Genomic DNA, 10,281 nt, shown 5'->3' on the forward strand with positions numbered 1-10,281 from the left:
GTATGCATTAAACAACAACTGCCAAATGTGGCAAGTATTGTATGTATACCTATATATGTACATAAACAGATCTCAAAACATTTGAATAAAAAGAACCATGCTAATCTGCTTTTCTGCTGAGTTCTATGTACTTTGTATTTTCTATTATGCATCCTTTTTTTTCCAAAATCCATTACTGAATCTCGCATTCTTGCAGGGAGATGGATTTCATTCTTTTTAGTTTTAGCATGTGACATGTGTAAATGGCCACCCAAAACCAGCTGACAGATACCTTAGCAAAGAGTTTGTGAAAATCCACTGTTTTTGATACAAAGAGTCCTGGAAGTGAAGTTGCCCTCAAATCATTGAATTTTAAGGTACTTAATTTATTTGTATCACTTTCTTAATTTGCTTGTTTTTATCTTACCCTTTTCTGCATTTTAGGTATTTTGTTTGAAGTTTATTCACCTCATGAATAGAGTTTAAATTTTGAGTTGGGGTCTGTCTGGACAGGATGTCAGAGGTAGTCAAGAGTCTTAAAATAATATGGTTTTGGTGAAGAAGCTTGAAAACATCAATTATCTTCTGGTGATAGATAATGATGTAGCTGGACTCTCAGCTGGTGTAGAGAATTGGTGATAAAGAGCATCTGCTGTTGACTGTGCAAGGTAATTGTAGCCTTTTACTTGGAGTATTATGGTAGCTGTTGACATCATTGTTGCTTCCAGAGTGGATTACCTTGGGATTCTTTTTGTGTGCTTGTCCTTGGAAACCATAGCCAGACCAGAAATGGCACCCTGTGTGCTTGCAGAGCACCTTTCTCAGCAGCTGCCTCCTCGTTTCCACAGGGACAGTTTATGGTCTGGATTTCAGCTTGTGAAGCTGTAGATGGTGCAGAGCCTGTGCAGCAGGAAGCCTGCTTCTCCCACTCTGGCAGCTTCAGTCTCACTGGCAAAGCTTTCCAGTAGAGTGCTCCTGGTTCTGATGGATCCAAACCAGAACCTACTGACTCCTCCTGCCATTCTGCAGTGTCTCTTCCTTTTGGGCAATGGTGGAATTATTATTGGAGTCAGATACTAATCCTTATTTTTAAAACTCATGAACACCCCAAGTTATCCCTGAATATAAAGGTGCTCCAAAAACCACTTGGACTGTCATACAGTAAAATAGGAAATTGCAGAACAAAATGGATCTTGAGTCACATTGTGTGAATTTAGTGTGCTGGTATTCTTGTGGGGCCAGCAGTGTTTATTTTAACCCTGAACAGAAACACTCTGTGATACAGGCAATCTACCTGTTGTAATGTAAAGACAATACAATTTATTTTCAAGGTGTCTAGAATTTTGCAGGTAGCAGTGTGGTTGGAGCGTTTTATAGGGGTCATCTAATGATGGAGAATTGCTAGTTACCTTCTTTACAAAGTTTCTTTCCTGAGGAACCAGAAGGAATGTGTTAAAGTGGTTTGTCCTGGTGAAATGAACTGGTGAAATGAAATGTCTTGTTCCCTTGCTAACATTCTTTTGACCAGGACCTACCTCAGGAATTGTGGCTGTTTTGTTTGAATGTCTTGATCAGCAATGGCTCGCTGGATTGGCTGATCACAATTCAGCCCTAACAATAATTCATAAAGAAACACTATGAACCAGGAGATCTAGTTACTGAATTTTGTTGATGCATTTTTTTCCTCCTTTTTTTCCTTTATGGTGTATAAAACTTGGATACCGAGGTCATCATCCTAGAGCTCAGGATGGTGTCCACACAGTTCTGGAATGTCTCCAGTCAGGGAGACTCCTCAATCTCTCTGAGCAATGTCTTCCAGCGCTCAGTCACCCACACAGTAAAGTTCTTCCTCATGTTCAGGTGGAGTTTCCTGTGCATCAGTTCCTGCCCATTGCCTCCTGTGCTATTGCTTGGCACCACGGAGCAGAGCCTGGCTCCATCCTCCTGGCACCTCCCTTCAGTGCTCACAGCCATTGATGAGGTCCCCTCTCAGGGCCTCTCTCCAGGCTGAACAGGCCCAGCTCCCTCAGCCTTTCCTCATTAGAGAGATGCTCCAGAGCCTCAATCATCTTTGTTACCCTCACTGGAGCCACTCCAGGGGCTCCATGTCTCTCCTGTCCTGAGGGGCCAGGACTGGACTCAGCACTGCAGATGTGCCTCACCAGGGCTGGGCAGAGGGGCAGGATCAGCTCCCTTGACCTGCTGGCACTGCCCTTCCTAATGCACCCCAGGATTCCATTGGTCTCCTTGGCCACAAGGGCTCACTGCTGGCTCATGGATGGCTTGTTGCTCACCAGGACCCCCAGGTCCTTTTCCACAGAGCTGCTTTCCAGCAGGACAGTCCCCAGCCTGTATTGGTGCTGGAGGCTCTTCCTCCCCCAGTGCAGAACCCTGCACTTCCCTCAGTTGACTATCTCACAAGGTTCCTCCCTGTCCATTTCTCCAGCCTGCTGAAGTCCTTCCTAAGGCCTGCGCAGCCCTCTGGGGCATTGGCCACTCCTCCCAGCTTTGTGTCATCAGTGAACCTGCTGAGGAGGCATCTGCCCCTTCATCCAGGTCATTGATGAACTTGTGAAACACTACTGGGCTCAGTATTGTCAATTTGCAAGTTATCATGTTCCCAGATGCCTGGGTCTCAAAACCATGTTATACAAAACTTTCTTCCCCCAAAGACTAGAACTGAGGACAAGACGTAGGAAGCAGAATCTCAGAAAGTAACAGTAAACTGGTTCATTTACACCACACACCTCCCTAAACACACCCCTTAGACTCTGTTAGGAACGGTGCTATTTGTATTGTGATTGGATACAATCTCAGCAGAGGCCTCACCTTATTTTGGGTTGGACTCGATGATCTTTAAGGTCTCTTCTAACCTAGTCATTCTGTGAATTCTCTGAGTTATTCCAGCTGTTTTATGGCTTTTCCAACTGGCACAGTTGCCATCAGAAACCGGGATATCCTTTTATTTGTGTCCATTCTGGAACTAGCAGTCTGGAATGGTTAGGGTTAGAATTAGGCTAGGATTAACATCCTTTCTGGAGTTAGACTACTGAATGGTGCAATACCTCTCCAAGTAAAAAGGTGACATGAGCCCATTCCCACCTGGTCCTTATTTTCTGCTTCAGAGAGTAATTTGTGGCAGAATCTCTGTAATGGCTCATGGCTTTCTAAGATCTGATTATTGCAGGTTACAGACAACTGGCTTTCCTTCTGTGGTGTTTAAGAATGATATCGTATAGTTCTTTCTAAAACGACACCCTGAAGTTACTGTTTTCTTTGAGGCAAGTGTCAGTCTGAAATGCATGTGCCTGCCACAGGATGGCAGCAATCCGTCACCACTGAAGCATCGCTCAGTTCGAGTGTTGCATCTCAAGATGTAGCCCAAAGATAAGCTATTCACACGCGATCGCTTTGTGAAGGTGGTATGACAAGCACGGGAAGGCCTTTGTGTACACTCACTCATTATCAATTTAAGCCATGGTTTACGGCGTTTGTTACAATGGGATAATTTGCCTAGCTACAAAAGCTGGCCCTAGGGATGAGGTCTGATATGATGAGCTACTCTCTCATAAAACAGTTGGTATAGGGGTTCATTCTGTGGAGGACTAAATACTGAGGGTAAGGTAAGTAATCTCTTTTTAATGCTCCCCAGTGAGTACGTATTTCCTACCAATATCTGAGGGTTTTTCACCTTTAGGCCTATGTTTCCTCTTCCTAAGGCCATCTGAACTATAGACCGCTACAGTGTGATGCCCATCTGCAATATACCTTCTGTTTCCCTGGAATTCAGGGCCTCTTTGAAGACATTCGGTGCCTGGAGCCAGAAATTACTATTTTCATTGTAGGTATAGCTACTTACACTGAGTTTGCTGTCATCTCTTCTGAAACAATTTTTTTTTAAATTTTTATGAATTTTTATATCCATGCATCTGTAAGTCACTTGTAGCGGTCCTTGATTGGTTCTGTCATCAGTGACTTGGCCCAGCACTGACTGGTAAAAGCAAAAGTTGAGGGGGCTTTATAGCTGTTACCATGCAAAGGATCCTGTGAAATTATATTATTCTTCAAAGCCCTTCCTTTGTGAAAGCTGAGCCTTTCTGCTGGAGAATACAGTTTTAAACATCAAAAAAGTGCAGGGGCAAAATAGGATTTGTAGCCAGCAAGCTCTCTGCCCTGGCAGACAGTAAATCATGCTGCCTCCAGCCTGGAATACACATCTCCCTGTCCAGCACCCTGCAGTCTCTCTCACCCCTAAGCCCAATAATGACTACAAACCTAATGAGCCATCCTAATGGTGCTTCTGCAGAGGTGTCTCAGCAGCTCGCACAACCAGAGCTACCCTATGCCTAGGGAGCACTGCAGACTGGAAACTCCTCCAGCAGGGCATAAAGCCAGGGATGACCCAGTCTGCATGGTGGTTGATGTGAAATGGGGTGTGAGGAAGGCAAGTGAGAGGGAGAAAGCCCTGGACTTCAGGGGAGCAGACTTGGGCTCCTCCAGGTGGCTTGAGATGGGGTGCTCATCTTCGCCATGACAGAGGTAGCAAAGTAAAAGTGTAAGTTGAAGGCAAATCTTAGCTTCACAACAAGCAACAAAAGGATGCTATAAATGTCTTGCTAATAATATTCTCATATGACTCAGCATGGAGAGCCCAGTACCAGAGAAGGCATGGGACTTTCTCAAAGCTGTTAATAGCACTCTGACAGGTAGGCTTTGCTGGCGGCTTCTGCTAGTCCACATAGCAATGCATCAATTGCTGTTCCAGAGGGGAAAAAAAAAAAACCAAAGCTATTTATTTTTGTCCATTCTTTTCCTTGCACAGATGATGGAAAGTGCCCTGAGAGTCTTTGCCCAGCTGTTTGATGCCATGTCCCTTTTGGGTCTGAAAAAGTCATTTTCAGGTATTTGAAGGAATATGTCCTGAGACAATATGATACTAGCATGACACATTTTTATATCACCAGTGCCAATAACTCAAGGCTGTGCCAGGAATAGTGCTGAGAGAAGAAAGATTTGTGCTCCTCTTCACTGCAGAACCCCTTTTCCCATGGTGTGGGAGACATACTCCTTCCAGTGTTGGCTGCATGTAATGGGGGTAAATTGGGGCACATCCAAATCTAAAGTGACAGAAATCTACTCTTTGGTGATGGGTGTGAACGTGCTTAGAGTCAAAAAACAAAACATGTGGAAAGCCCTGAGGGAGGTAGGAAAGGTACAGCTGAGATTTACCATCATTGAAAGTGTCAGGCCAGAGGTGGGATCAAGGATCTATTTAACAAAGCATACCTCCTCATCCCTGAGATTCTAGCAGGTAAGGAGAGGGAACAATTGAGCTATTGGCAAGATCTGTATGACCTCATGTGGCACACAGATTATGTTATAGATTTAAAAAATTAGGAGAATAATTGTGAATTAGGTGTGTTCTGTCAGAGCTCTCCACTTGCTGTTCTGCAGTGGCAATGCAGGCTCCAGAGCTCTGTGGGGGATGGCATCAAGAAGCATCTGAAAGGTGATTTCCTTCTGCTGTTCACACAGGTCTGAAGGTTTTTGTTCTTGACTAACAGCCTATTGCAATGTTGGTATTCATCCATTCTCAGTCTCTTGTTGCCATCTGTCTTCATTTCTAGAAATCCCAAACAGGGTTGAAAATCTAGCATTTCCACGGACAGCCATCTTGTCTGCCATGCTGTGAATTACTTCCCTGGGTGTTTTGCTGTAGAGAAACAAGGAACCTCATAGAGAATGGAGACACAACCTTCCGTCTATGACAAGTTGCTATTGTTTTTTGGGTTTGCCTCTGTCACTTGGAATTACACAAACATCTTTTAGTCTGACTTTTTCTTGCTCCAAGGGGAAGTGAACATTCAGTAGTAGTTCTGCCACAATATGGATGGTTCTACCAACTCCTCTTTCCAGTTAGGATGTTAGAGAATCAGTTCTTGTAACATTTTGAAGGAAACTTTCAGTAGCCTTGAGCTTTACAATTCTCCTTCTCAAGAGGTACCATGTAATTGAAAGCATTATGAGAAAACAAATATCTCTGACCTAGTATCAGAAAAGAACCTTAAAACTTCCCACAGGTGCAAGCAAGGCTCAGATCGCTTGGCTGAATTGTGGCCAAGCCTTGAGACTAACAGGGATTTTTGGGTTTGCCTGGGCAAATAAGATGTCCTTTGTGAAAAGCCTTGGCACCCTAACGGTGCAAAATGACATTCAGATTTTATCCTTTATTTTTCCAGTTTGCATTGGTAAAGTGACCTGAGAACTGAGAGTGCTTTGAAAGCTCACTTCTCGTGTGTCTGTGAACAGTGACGGTCTCTGTTTTCCCTCAGCAGATACCGCCTTGGCTGACCTGCTCAAAGGATTATGAGCAAACGTGGGCAATGTGGTGAAGTGCCCAACTCCTTGGCCATGTCAAGCTGCAGTTTGGATGTAACTCCTCACCTTTTCTGACCTTGCTTGGTAGCATATGCTTTTGCCCAAGTAAGCAGCTCATTTATTTATACACCAGGCAAACAGTCCTGTAAAACTGATGCTGCTTCTTTTGAAGTGCTGAAGAACTTTGCCATTCATTTACAAGATCAAAGAGATTGTAATTTTCAGGCAAGCCACTCTGAAATCCCTACTGGAGTTGTCTGTTCCTGTTTCTTCTCTAAGAAGTCATCTGCTTCCTTCCTTTCCCTTAATTGATCTCAGAGCAGAGTCCCTGCAAAGAGCATTGATGTTTTAAAACTTTTCAGTGTTTTCTCTTCTGTAGGTTCTCTTGTGCTGAACCTATTCCACTTCTAGAAATGCTGCATTCATTCACATCAAAAAGCTCTTTGTAGCTCCATATGGTTTTCCAGAGGAAGTACTGGTCAACCTTTTTGGTCAACCTTTTAAAGTTGCAGTGTTTATACAATTTTGTTACAGAGATCAAATTAGAAATGCGAAGTACTTGGAAATGTAACAAAAAGCAAAATAATTTTTTTGTCTTTACATGCATCTTGCAGCAATGTTTCCCACGAGGAACGCAGACATCTATAGCCTGTCTGTGTACCCCCATGGCACCTTAAAGACTGCTGAGGTGATGCTATCTGTCTTCTCTAAGATCTTTGATTCCAGCCTCGTGGTGAAGACTGACAAATAACCACCATTGCCCTTTTTAAATGTTCTTTTAAGAGAAGAGGCTAGGAAAGTTTATTAGTAATTCTCACTTGGCATAATTGTTGGCTGAGAAAGCTTTACCTGAAATCTCTTATAATCCTTACAGCTGAAACTACTTCTCTGTTGCAGGTGTGGGGACTGGCACATTGCTTCAAAATTGCAGGGTGGAGCGGGCTGATAGAGTGATGGCACACCTGGGTTTTTTCTTTAGGAAATGCTACTGGAAAGCAGTCAGCTTCAAATAAACCCAGTGAATTGAAAGAATACATTCTGATTTTGTACAGGTCCTGGGTTTTGGATGGGAAAGAAAATAAATGAGTACTTCAGCTCCATTAAATCCTTATAGAAGAGACTGTAAAGGTAATCAATCAGCCTTTCTCCACACGAAAGCCCAGGAAGAGAGAGTGGGGTGGGCAGCGGTGACAAGGGGAGAGATGGCTGAAGACAGACAGATGGCAACAGACACAAGCATCTGCCTGTGCTCACGTCATTCCATCACCCCCATTCTTTGGCAAATGTGTGACTGCATGTTGGAACTCTGATGGCTGAAAACCTTGATCTTTCTGAATTTAAGGGTGCCAACCTTCAAGTAAACACCTTGTTTGACCTGAGACCTTGGAAAAAGCTTCAAAAATTGAGTGATTGCACAGAAATAGTGTGTGAGTAGTTTGGATGGTATTGTGCGATCTCACAGGGTGAAAAAACTTAGATTTGGGATTTCAGTATATGTTGATACATGGGAGCCAAGATGGAGAATTTTGGGTGTGGGTTAGATGTCTTTTTTGCACCTTCTTCTTCATGAATCTGGGTGGTTTTATCTAATTGGGTGAAAGACGTCCACATTGTGGGGTTTGGGTGATTGTAATTGGGTTAGAAGCATAAATAATATAGATTATTGGATAATTGGGACTTAAATATCCTTGAACAGACACCATTTTAGCTCACTTTCTCAACTTGTTTGAGAGAGCTCACATCTCATGAGTTTGTAATAAATAAGGATAAAAGCCTTCAGAGTGAGACTTCAAAACCAACATCTCCTGAATTTTATTCCCCCTGACCTTGGAGCAGGAAAGAGCTTGTCATTCCAACAACTGCATGCAGGCTTTATCCACCTTCAAGGTACAACCTGGGGCTCTTGCACGGGGAGTTCAAGAGGCATGAGCTGTTCCTGGCAGGTGCTGGGGCTGAAGCACAGCTGGGGCTGGTGCTCAGGTGTTAGAAAGTCAGTGGAGCAGCAGTGCTGCCTCTCCTGCTCTGCTCCTGAGGTGCGCTGCTTTGGAATCACCAACTGATTGTGTTTCATCTATAAGGTAACCTATAATGTATTTATCATGTTTTCAGTACATTCTTAGGGAAGCCAAAGTCCTGAAAATTGACAGAGCTTTCTGGCATTACAAAATATACAGAGCTTGTGACATTTTTCACTTTCTTTCACCCGTGTTGTTGCAAATGAGCATGAGTCTTGTCATTAGTAAATAAAAGCTTAATGGAGTCAAAGTTTCTTCTGTAAAATCCCACTGCTTGTACGGATGTGCAGCTCTTTCCTCTAATAGAGTGAGTATGTACAATTTGGTTATAAAATATTATCTATACACAGTTTATTGGCAGTAATCTTTCTGCTATAAAATACCAAATTAAATTCTGAGCCAGAATGGAGTCCCTTCACACAACACTTGTATTCTGTGGCATAATGATGCTTCTGTTAAAACTGTTTGTGTGAGGAAATAATGTTTGTGATAAAACTTGTGGGGTTTACTATATGCCCCAAATACCTAGGATTTATGCAGGATTCCTTTGGCAGTCACACAAAAGAGCCAGTAGTTACATAGTGGCAATCCAAACCTCAGTTTGCTTTTGTAGAAATTGCACTCCTGACTTCTTTCCCAAAATTTGGAAGAAAAACTGAAGTGATTTGTCCAAGAATAATGGTCCCACTAACTTTCCAGAGTGTGGATGTTAGACTTAGAGTCATATGTCCTTTTCAACAAGGAAACAAGGGACCTTTACCATTGTGTAAGTATAAATACAATGTTTGGGTCTTTTTCATATATTTTTGATGTATTGAAAAGTACTAGGCGGAAATAAACTAAATTATATAAAGGGAAGGAAGTTTCTGCTTTCCTCTTTCTTGGGAGCTCAGACATAAAGACTTGTGAGTACTGGTATTTTAATGTATGGATCAAAGCCCAGTATAAGAGAAGAAATAAAAGGGTAATATTTAATGCTGAGCAACAACATAGGAAGTAAGGAAAAGTGTCTTGTTGTCCATAAAACTTTATAGTTTAAAATTGACTGTGTATTGTTATATAGCTTGGAAGTGATTCTCTAAACACTTGCACTGTTTTCAAGGGACCTCCTAATGGGTTAGATGCTTTCCAAGCTGTAATCTTTGTGTGAATGGCATTCTCAGTCTTCTGGAAATGTTCATTATCCCTGTGAGTCTGGGAGATGTGCAAGAGCATGCACTAGGTATCAGAAGAAAAATATTTTTCCTTTTCAGGATTCTGGGAGGATGCATTATTTCTGATTTTCAGCAGAAACTTACAGGAGCTCCATAAAGAGAAGAAACCAGCATGTCTAGGACTCCTCTGATGCAGCAGTTTCTTAGACTAGTCATTGTTATGAGCCACACCCGTTACCTGCTCCCACACCTGCAGGAAAGCTAATATTAAACATTTCATAGGAGTCTACAGGATGTCATTTGTAATAACAACTGGCACCTGGAAACACTGAAGAGGATTCGGCTGACAGAAGGATAACACCAGGTTAAGATTATTTATATTTTCAGTGATTTCCTCCTCCTGTTGTGTATGCTCTTAATCCAGGATTAAATTCTAATTGTGGCTAAATCCTTGGAAAGGTCATCACTTTGAATGGAAGTTCTAGGAAGGCAATATACCTGGGGTTTGAATGAGAAATTTCAGTGTGTGAACTTTACTACCCTGTAAATTCTGGATGTTTAGTGCAAGGCAAACACAAATAATAGCAAAAAAGACAGGAACCTCACAGGCTCTGTTCTTGGACATGATGGGAAAGGCAGTGCAATGAAAGCACAGTGTCCCAGGTTTTGCTCTATTTGATGCTGCCTGCACAGAGTCTCATATGAACATGTTAAGATAAAAGTCTGTGTTGTCTTGATAGCTTGGATGTTGGGGC

This window comes from Zonotrichia albicollis, chromosome 3 (genome assembly GCF_047830755.1).
Source record: "Zonotrichia albicollis isolate bZonAlb1 chromosome 3, bZonAlb1.hap1, whole genome shotgun sequence".
Lineage (NCBI taxonomy): Eukaryota > Metazoa > Chordata > Aves > Passeriformes > Passerellidae > Zonotrichia > Zonotrichia albicollis.